Source organism: Marmota monax, unplaced genomic scaffold (assembly GCF_021218885.2).
Source record: "Marmota monax isolate L192 unplaced genomic scaffold, Marmota_monax_Labrador192_F-V1.1 WCK01_AAM20220418_F8-fsc00039, whole genome shotgun sequence".
Taxonomy (NCBI): domain Eukaryota; kingdom Metazoa; phylum Chordata; class Mammalia; order Rodentia; family Sciuridae; genus Marmota; species Marmota monax.
Genome location: NW_026693602.1, coordinates 1994171 through 2005426, shown reverse-complemented (window position 1 = coordinate 2005426; position 11256 = coordinate 1994171). Strand labels below are relative to the sequence as shown.

Genomic DNA, 11256 nt, shown 5'->3' with positions numbered 1-11256 from the left:
CCGTATACAATTTGTGACAAATTTGTGTCCAGTCTTTTCTCCCCAACTCATTCTATTTTTATACTGTCCCCTGGATCGTCAGTTGAAGCCTCTGTTTTGAAATCACTAGAGCAGTTCAGCATTTCCTTCTGCCCAATCCTGATTCCTACCATTACTATCTGTCCACAGGAATTTCTAACAATCTCCCACATACTAATTTCAGTCTAGGATTTCACCTTCTAGGGATTCCAACCTAGACTAAATATTTGCATTGTGAGACGGGCATGACGTTTGAGGGGTCAGGGGGGAACATTATCATTAATATGAGGTATTAATCCAAAGCTCATGGGTGAGACAATGAAAGAAGCTCAGAGGTGAAATGATTAGATAATGAGAATTTTAACCTAATGAACTGACTGGGAGGTAGCTGTAGGCAGGTAAGGTGTGGCTGGAGGAAGTAGGTCACTGGGGATGTGACTTGGGGTTACATTTTATCACTGGGGAGTGGATCTCTCTCCTTGCTTCCTGATTGTCATGTCCTGAGCAGCTTTCCTCTATACATGCTTCTGCCGTGATGTTCTGCCTCACGTGGCCCAGAGCTATGATGTCAGCTGACCATAGACTGAACCATTGAAACTGTGAACCCAAACAAACTTTTCTTCCTCTAGGCTAGCTGTTCTTACCAAGTCTTTTGGTCACAAAAATGCAAAAGCTAAGCAGAATACTCTCTTTTCATGTTTTTCTCATTTAGTGTCTCTCATATTTATTCATTCTTTTGTTCACTTCTTTATTCAATGTCAATTGAGCAAATATTTATGGGATGCCTGAAATGTGTCAGACATTGAGATAAGCACTGGATACAAAGCACTAGAAACTTGTTCCAGGAGTAGGGAAAGAGAAAGAAGAGGTATGTGAATAGTCATATAAAAGTGGTCATTGCCTAGGGATGTAATTTAGTGGTAGAGCACATGTTTATCATTAACAAGTACCTGGGTTCAATCCCCCAAATCACTACCACCCCACAAAAAAAGTATTCACATAATTGTGAAAATCTTTTTTTTTAACTTAATGCCCATCAGAAGCAAGTAACATAGAAAAGTCTCTAAACTAGGTTTAAAAAAAAAGACTCAATAAGATGATGTCAATCACCTGTCACCAGCCAACCCAGTGCTAGTACAATAGGCACCTGAAACAGAGTAGCCTCGGCATCAAGAATGAATGCCATGTCTGAACACTCACTTATTTCAAGCTCACATTTACCAAGGCTTATCTAGCTACTACCATGCAGAATGTACAACTTGTCAACAACACAAACCAATGCTTACCTCCATATAGTACCATCTCTTGAAGAGATCAACTTGCCATATAATGACAGGTTCATTGCATTGGGTCACTTCTTCTCAGGAGTAGTCAAAAAAATTATTTTGATGAGAATAAAAACAAATTCTCTGCATTGGTTTTTCTTTTCTGCCTTTAGCACCTTATTCTTCATCTGTCTCAAGAGGATTGAATGAATGAATAATCCACCAGCATATGATCAGAAATAGTATTGCATGCTGGGAGCCATTAGCCAAGTAGGCATGACAATTTCCTTGCCAGCGTACCCCATGTTACAGTGACATTGAATGTAGGTGACCTTGTTCAAGGACCAAGGTGGATTAGGGCGTTCCCGGTTTAGGTTCCAGGTTTAAGGTTTAAGATTATTCCTGCTGGGAATAGGGCATATCCTGCTGCCTGAGTTCCCCTTCAGTTCTCACGGGATTCAGACAGTATATTTTGGAGATAGAAGCCCAGTGGTGGTGGATTTTGGGCAGAGAACGTGGATTTGGGCAGAGAACGTGGATTTCCCCAGAACGTGATTGTAGACGGCTGGTGTGAGTTCAGAAATAAAGAGTTGCTGTTTGAATCTACAAACTGTGTGGTGGCTCATGATTGTGTGCCCAGCCAGACTGTGGCAATTGCATCAGACTAAAGGACCCCTTTACATCAAAAGATACATATGTGACCATGAAATCCACTGGTCACATCACACACCACATTATCTTGAAGCAACAAGCCTAATAAAGCAATGGTATATGCTGTTGAAGGAACAGCTCAGGTATGTTTGAATGAGATTCCTTTTTAATATAGTGTCCCATCTTCCTGGATACAATGTGTACTTCAAATTAATGAAGTTTGTTTGGTGCCAGGTGTCCTATATGAGTAATATTTCTGTATAGGAACCAAAAGGTTCTTGCTTTCCATTGTTCTCAGTGACCCATTTAAGGAATGTATAATTCCTGTCCCTTCAATTCTAGGCCCTATGGATTTAAAGTTTCTATTCCCAGTGGGAGAATACTTACCCTAGAGTTTACAACAAGTCTCATGGACTATAAAGAGATGGCTGGATATTTCAATTAACTGTGTTAAAGTATCATTAGGCAAGTTATCATCTTGGCAGGGATAGTTTTACCCAGTCCCTAGAGATAATTTGCTGCTACACAAAAGGGAAATAAATATGTATGACACCAGGTGATACTCCTGGGCCCAATTTTGATGGTAAACAGGTAACTACAGTGATGGCCAAAAAAAGGGCATGGTAATTAGGGGATCAAACCCTTAGAAATGAAGGAGTGGACCATACCACCAAGAAAACCATTAAGATTGATCGTATATCCTCCTCTGAGAAGGTCTGTTCAGGTCCTTGGCCCATTTATATAACACATTGGGTAATCTGGTTTTTTGGTGTTGAGATTGAGTTTTTAATATATTCTAGAGATTAGTGCTCTATCTGACATGCGTGTGGTAAGAATTTGTTCCCAATTGGTAGGCTTTCTATTCACCTCACTGATTGTTTCTTTTGCTGAAAGAAGTTTTTAGTTTGAATCCAACCCATTTATGGATTCTTGATATTAATTCTTGTGCTATAGGAGTCTTATTGAGGAAGTTGGGGCCTAATCCCACATTATGGAGATTTGGGCCTACTTTTTCTTCTAATAGATGCAGGGTCTCTGGTTTAATTCCTAGGTCCTTGACCCACTTTTGAGTTTTGTGCATGGTTAGAGATAGGAGTTTAATTTCATTTTGTTGCATATGGATTTCCAATTTTCCCAACACCATTTATTGAAGAGACTCTCTTTTCTCCAATGCGTTTTTTTAGCACCTTTGCCAAATATAAGATAACTATAATTATGTGGATTAGTCTCTGTGTCTTCTCTTCTGTACCATTGGTCTACCATCTATTTTGGTGCCAATACCATGCTATTTTTGTTACTATTGCTCTGTAGTATAGTTTAAGGTCTGGTATAATGATGCCGCCTGCTTCACTCTTCTTGCTAAGGGTTGCTTTAGTTATTCTGGGTCTATTATTTTTCCAGATGAATTCCATGACTACTTTTTCTATTTATATGAGGAATGTCATTGGGATTTTGATTGGAATTGCATTAAATCTGTATAGTGATTTTGGTAGTATGGTCATTTTGACAATATTAATTCTGCCTAACCAAGAACAAGGAAGATCTTTCCATCTTCTAAGGTCCTCTTTAATTTCTTTCTTTAGCATTCTGTAGTTTTCATTGTAGAGGACTTTCACCTCTTTCATTAAGTTGATTTCCAAGTATTTTATTGATTCATTTTTTGATGCTATTGTAAATGGGGTAGTTTTCCTTGTGCCCTTTCAGAGAATTTGTCACTGATATACAGAAACTCCTTTGACTTGTGGGTGTTGGTTTTGTATCCTGCTACTTGGCAGAATTCATTTACTAGTTCTAGAATTTTTATGGTGGAACTTTTTGGGTCTTCTATGTATAAATCATATCATAGGCAAATAATGTTAATTTGAGTTCTTCTTTACCTATCCGTATCCCTTTAATTTCTTTTGTCTGTCTAATTACTCTGGCCAGTGTTTCAAGAACTATGTTAAATAGAAGTGGTGAACGAGGGCATCCCTGTCGTGTTCCAGTTTTTAGAGCAATTAGAGAAATGCAAATCAAAACTATTCTAAGATTTCATCTCACTCCAGTTAGAATGGCAGCTATTAAGAATGCAAACAAAAATAAGTATTGGCAAGGATGTGGGAGAAAAGGCACACTCATACATTGCTGGTGGGACTGCAAACTTGTACAGCCAATATAAAAAGCAGTGTGGAGAATACTTGGAAAACTGAGATTGGAACCACCGTTTGACCCAGCTATCCCACTCCTCCGTCTATACCCAAAGGACTTAAAAACAGCATACCATAGGGACAAAGCCACATCAAGGTTTATAGCAGAGCAATTCATAATAGCTAAACTGTGGAACCAATCTAGATGCCTTTCAGCAGATGAATGGATAAAGAAAATTTGGTATGTCTACACAATGGAATAATATTCAGCATTAAAAGAGAATAAAATTGTGGCATTTGCAGGTAAAGGGATGAAGCTGGAGAATATAATGCTAAGTGAAATTAGCCAATCCCAAAAAATAAATTCCAAATGATTTCTCTGATTTAAGGATGCTTATCCATAATATGCTGTGTGTGTGTGTGGGGAGGGAGGGGTAGTAAATGAACCCTAGATAGGGCAAAAGGGGAATGAGAAGGGAGGGGACATAGGGGTAGGAAAAATGGTGGGATCCGATGGTCATCATTACCCTAAGTACATGTAAAAAGACAAGAAGGATGTGACTCTATTTTGTGTATAACCAGAGATATAAAAAAGTGCTCTATATGTAATATGAATTGTAATGCATTCTGTTGTCATATATAACAAATCAAAATTAAAAAATAAAGAAATATAAAAATTCCTAAAAAATCAAAAATCAAAAAAAAAGAAAGAAACATTAAAATTGAGGTCAAAGGTTATAGTTGAGGGTAAGGAAAACAAAATGGAGTAATGGAGTAAACAAAATGAAGCACTAATCATCTGGTACAGACCTCATAAGTTAAGGATTCAGTCCTCCACAAGGCCTTTCACTTTCAGATACCACCTGCTAGTTCAGGGAGTCCCTAGGCCACCTGTACTTCTGATCTATTGGCTATAAATCCATCGGTTTCCACAACTATCTCAGGTTTGATAATTTACTAGAACAAAAAAAAGTGCTATGCTTAACATTTCATGTTAAACGATATAACCCAGAAATAGGCAATGAAGGTACTCATAGGATAAAGTCTAGAATGATCCCAAAGAGCTTCTGTGCCCTCTCCCTGTGGAATCAAGTGTGCATAACCCTTTTGGCACATCAATATGTCACAAACCAAGAAGCCCAACTGAGCTTCAGTGTCTGGAGTTTTTATATGGGTTTAATTACATAGTTGTGATTGCTTATTTCATTGACCATGTAATCAAACTCAATCTTCAGTCCTTTTCTCTTCCCTGGAGGTCAGGCTGCCTCAAAGTTCTAATCCTCTAACCATGTAATTTGTCTTTTTGGTGTCAAGTCCTCATCCTGAAGCTATCTAGAGACTTACCATGAGACTCTTTATTAGTTTAAACTCAAGTATTAACCAAAGGGCTCATGAATAACAAATATACTTTGGGAAATTCCAACCATTTAGATTCTTCCAGACCACCAGGGACAATGCCAATAGTCAAATTCTTATTTAACAGATTAGGAAGGAACTCTCAAAGCATAGCAAGAAAGGTGGTACCAAGAGTCATGGAAAGATCAAGGAAGATCTTGATTAGAATTAGGGAACCCCTCCAATGGACAGAACTAGGTTCTAATCAAGAAATGTTTTTAACCCCAGAATAGGGAACTCTGACTTCCTGTGCACAGGTGGATTTTATAATTCTACATACCAGTAATAACAGCAACTTGTAATTCATAATTCTTTGGAACAGGAGGAATTGTTTCAAGGAGTCTCATCTATATTCAGGTTTGATGCAGATCATAAACTCATACATCAAGCTTGATCTCAAATTGGATGATATCTGGGGTCTTGGGAAGTGATGAACATATTTTGCATGAAGCAGGAATATGTGTAACTGTGGCCAGAGAGTTGGCTATACTGGGTTAAATATGGCCATAAATATATTTAATCAAGAAGTGGGAGTCCCAACACCTTAAACCTAAGCTGTTCTTCTGTCTTGCAGTGACTTAGAGAATGGGCTAATAGTGAGGATATATGATTTCTAAGCATTATCCTCAAGAAACTTTGTAACTTCTGCTTTGTCCTCATGAAACATTGCCACTGTCATATCAAAACCTGGCTATCTTATTGGGGAGACCATATGCACAAGAATCAAGGTGGCCTGCCAGTCACACTAGACAATCACCATACATGACAGCATTTGCATCTTCTAGCCCCAGCCAAGCCTCTCAGTAACTGCAGCTAGATGAGGAGCCTCAGGAAGACAAAGACATCTGCCAGTTCAATATGTAGAGTCATGAGCAATCAAATCACTCTTGTTCTAGGACACTATACTTATGGTGGTTTATTTTATAATAATAATTAACATACCAACACATTCCAAATTCGGAGTTAGAGAAATTTATTTACCAAAAGATGTTTATTGTCTCAGTCTATTTGTGTTGCTATAACCAAATATCTGAGACTGGGGAATTTATAAACAACAAAAATTTATTTCTTAGAGTTCCAGAGACTAGAAGTCCAAGATCAAGGTGCTGCTGGCAGGTTTGGTGTCTGGTAAGAACCCCATGTCTGCTTTCCAGATGGCATCTTGGTGTTGCATCCTTTGGAGAAAACAAATGTTATCACATGGCAGAAGGTAGATGGGTCATGACTTAATTATATCCCAAAGGCTCCACTTCTGAATAACAACATTGGCCATGAGGTTTCAATGGGGGAAAAATTCAGATCCCAGCATTTATTTAACAGTTTTTCCAGTTTCATAAGCTTTGTTTATAATTTAATACTTGAGTGAAAAATAAGCTATGAGATACTCATAATGTTAAGCTTTTAATTCTTTAAACACAAGAAGTCATAGTAGGCTCTAAGAACTCTAAAGCTGCAGCAGTTTCCAAACTTGAGAAAATTTGAGATCCAAAATGCCCTTCAGATACTTAATCTCTGATGATTTTGGAAGAGCAGAGAGTGGGATTAGGGATTGAACCCAGGGGTGCTTGACCACTGAATCACTTTTAGTCTTTATTTTTAGACAGGGTCTCACTAAGTTGCCGGGGCCTTGCTAAGTTACTAGTAAGTATATGATGAGTGAGATTAACATCCATATACAAGGTTGGTAAGAACTAGCAAAGGTTCAGATCTCTCTTCCACTCTTTTGCCATCTGTCATGTGAAGACACATATTTTGTTCTTTCCGAAGGACACAGATAAGGCTCCATCTTGGAAGTAGATACCAATTCCTCACCAGACACAAAACCTGCAGCAACTTGACTTTGACTTCTAGCCTCCATAACTATAAGAAATAAAATTCTCTTGTTTATAAAAGAATAATTAAAATATCATTGAAGGAATAAGTAAATGTGAAAGTATAACCTAGAGAAAGTATCATAAGCCGGTAAACCAAGAGTATTTAAAATACAAAGCAAGAAAAGTACAGATCTTTTATGCTGAATTAATAAAAGGAACATAAAAACAAAGCAAGTTTTAAAATGAAGCAGTCGTTGTCTAGGAAAACAAAAATTGTACAAGAAAGAAAAATCTAAGTGTGGCTTAACTATGAACAATATTTAAATGTAACTGTACATAATCACTGCTCATTTAACGAAAAGTTATGGTATAATTTTATGGAAAGAATGGGGGATATGAAATGTGTATTCATAACTAATAAATAAGAATTTAATTATAAACTAGTATTCAAATTAAATTATGCTTGAAGAACTCCTGAAGTCTTCTAGAAAAAGTATTTTAAAACTATTTAAGCCGCTCCAGCAATCTGTTAGAATACCAAACAAGATTCTCTCACAGTGTACTTAACAAAAGCTTAATTAATTTTATATGAATATTTTATTTGGTATCATTTAGATTATATACACTTATGATGAAAGTATGAGGTGCCATTATCCCATTTTACAGATGAAAAAACTGGTGAGATAAATAACTGGCTCAAGAGCACACTGCCAATACAAAGCTTTATCAATAGTTTCCTTTCTTTCTTAAGATTTTTCAGGGTTAAAATTCATTTTCAAGTGTGACCATCAAGAAATAGCAAGACATTTCAACAAATGGTGCTGGGAAAACTGGAAATCCATATGCAACAAAATGAAACTGAATCCCTTTCTCTCGCCATGCACAAAAGTTAATTCAAAATAGATCAAGGAGCTTGATATCAAATCAGAGACACGCCGTCTGATAGAAGAAAAAGTTGGCTACGATCTACATACTGTGGGGTCGGGCTCCAAATTCCTCAATAGGACACCCATAGCACAAAAGTTAATAACTAGAATCAACAAATGGGACTTACTCAAACTAAAAAGTTTTTTCTCAGCAAAAGATACAATAAGAGAGGTAAATAGAGAGCCTACATCCTGGGAACAAATCTTTACTCCTCACACTTCAGATAGAGCCCTAATATCCAGAGTATACAAAGAACTCAAAAAATTAGACAATAAGAGAACAAACAACCCAATCAACAAATGGGCCAAGGACCTGAACAGACACTTCTCAGAGGAGGACATACAATCAATCAACAAGTACATGAAAAAATGCTCACCATCTCTAGCTGTCAGAGAAATGCAAATCAAAACCACCCTAAGATACCATCTCACTCCAGTTAGATTGGCAGCCATTATGAAGTCAAACAACAACAAGTGCTGGCGAGGATGTGGGGAAAAGGGTACACTTGTACATTGCTGGTGGGACTGCAAATTGGTGCAGCCAATTTGGAAAGCAGTATGGAGATTTCTTGGAAAGCTGGGAATGGAGCCACCATTTGACCCAGCTATTCCCCTTCTCGGTCTATTCCCTAAAGACCTAAAAAGAGCATGCTACAGGGACACTGCTACATCGATGTTCATAGCAGCACAATTCACAATAGCTAGACTGTGGAACCAACCTAGATGCCCTTCAATGGATGAATGGATAAAAAACATGTGGCATTTATACACAATGGAGTATTACTCTGCATTAAAAAATGACAAAATCATAGAATTTACAGGGAAATGGATGGCATTAGAGCAGATTATGCTAAGTGAAGCTAGCCAATCCCTAAAAAACAAATGCCAAATGTCTTCTTTGATATAAGGAGAGTAACTAAGAACAGAGTAGGGTCGAAGAGCATGAGAAGAAGATTAACATTAAACAGGGATGAGAGGTGGGAGGGAAAGGGAGAGAGAAGGGAAAATGCATGGAAATGGAAGGAGACCCTCAGAGTTATACAAAAGTACATACAAGAGGAAGTGAGGGGAAGGGGAAAAATAATATAAGGGGGACAAACGAATGTCAGTAGAGGGAGCAGAGAGAGAAGAGGGGAGGGGAGGGGAGGGGAGGGGGGATAGTAGAGGATAGGAAAGGCAGCAGAATACAACAGACACTAGTATGGCAATATGTAAATCAATGGATGTGTAACTGATGTGATTCTGCAATCTGTATATGGGGTAAAAATGGGAGCTCATAACCCACTTGAATCAAATTGTGAAATATGATATATCAAGAACTATGTAATGTTTTGAACAGCCAACAATAAAAAATTAAAAAAAAAAAAAGAAATAGCAAGACAACAAATATAGAAATTTTCTCTGATGATTTTGGAAGAGCAGAGAGTGGGATTAGGGATTGAACCCAGGGGTGCTTGACCACTGAATCACTTTTAGTCTTTATTTTTAGACAGGGTCTCAATAAGTTGCTTGGGGCCTTGCTAAGTTACTGAGGCTACACTCGAACTTGCAATCCTCCTACCTTAGTCTCCCAAATAACTGGAATTTCAGGCATGCACCACTGTACCCAGCTCTGAAGATTCTTAATTCACTGAAACTAATTTTACAATTCAACACTTTAAGCAGATTCTTTGTTTAATTCTTAAGTTTCTATTTCTTCCGGCAACAATAGATCAATCTTTAAATTTAACAAACCTTCCTATGTTGAGCTAAAAAGGAAAACTGATACCATAATTGGATCCAACTCAAGTGGTCTATGAATACAAGTCTACAACTATTTGTAGATTGACAGCTATTTGGTTACCTGACATAACCAATCTGCTACTTTGACCTTAAGAAAATTCTTCCTTTCTTCATTTACCTTAATTTCATGTCTAGCTATAGATATACAAGCATTTTAGAAGGTCTTAACCAATGGAATTTCCAATAAATTCTGGAAAACTTTCGTTCAGCTTCTTTAATGGATGAAGCTCAAGTATTATTTCTGGAACAGCTATATAAACGTCTATATACTATCATCCTCCAAAAATCTTCTGAATCAGAGTAGTTCCTCCTGCAAATATAGATCTATTTTCTTTTGCTATTTCAATCTCTGGTGCATTCCCTCTAAATACTGCAACTTTATTGATTTCTGAAGCAAATGAATATGGAAAACTAACAACATTGGCAAATGGTACCATTTTGTTCCTTTTCTCAGAGCTATACTCAGAGTCAAATCAAGATAAACACATTGCTTTGGATTAGTGAAGTTCAAAATTTAAAATTTTCAGTAGATGAATAGCTTTCTCCACCTTATATACCTGCCTTGAGTATGAGCATTTAAATAGACATCACTGTCAGGTTCACCTTCCATGTAGGCATATGACTTTATTTTTTCTATCATACATTTGTCTTTCTATCATACCTATGTTACTCTATCTTTGGCAACTTTTCTTGTTTTCTCTGCAGGCTTTACTAGAGCAGGACTAAAATATCTTGGGTACCTGGTACTTACAGAAAAAGTATTAAAACATCTCGGAAAAACTATGCCTTTGATCATGTATCAAGACTCTACTGAAACATCTTAAAACTTACTGCCATGTTCACCATTCTGGACTGTGTTATGTGTATGGTCTCTAATCCCATACAATATCAAAAAAGACATTTAATTTTTCCTGAATATCAAAAATATAATTCTAGGAGTTAAAGATTTTTTTCTAGTGTCTAATATGAACGTGTTTTCCTCAAATTTAATCCTGTTCAAAGTGAAATTAGAAAAGATGTTCATTAAACCATCTAGTAGCCTATTTCTACTTTGCTAACCTAGTTTTATTTATTACTGTTCTATAACATCATCAATCATAAAATTTACTACAAATTCACAATATGTGAAAAGTTATCAGCAATAAAAGGATGCATGAGCTATAAAACTCTACAAAAATCATGAAAATTTATTTATGGGCAATAGCAAACAACAAATGACAATTGTATATGACGATGTGCCTGAATGCAATATGTCCAAGGGTCAGATTCTCTTTTTGAT

At 37.0% G+C, this 11256-nt stretch overlaps 1 pseudogene; it reads right to left on the bottom strand.

Annotated features, from left to right (window-relative positions):
- Positions 1–9876: 9876 nt before the first annotated feature.
- LOC124103076 (large ribosomal subunit protein uL1m-like) lies at positions 9877–10617 on the bottom strand (annotated as a pseudogene).
- Positions 10618–11256: the final 639 nt, after the last annotated feature.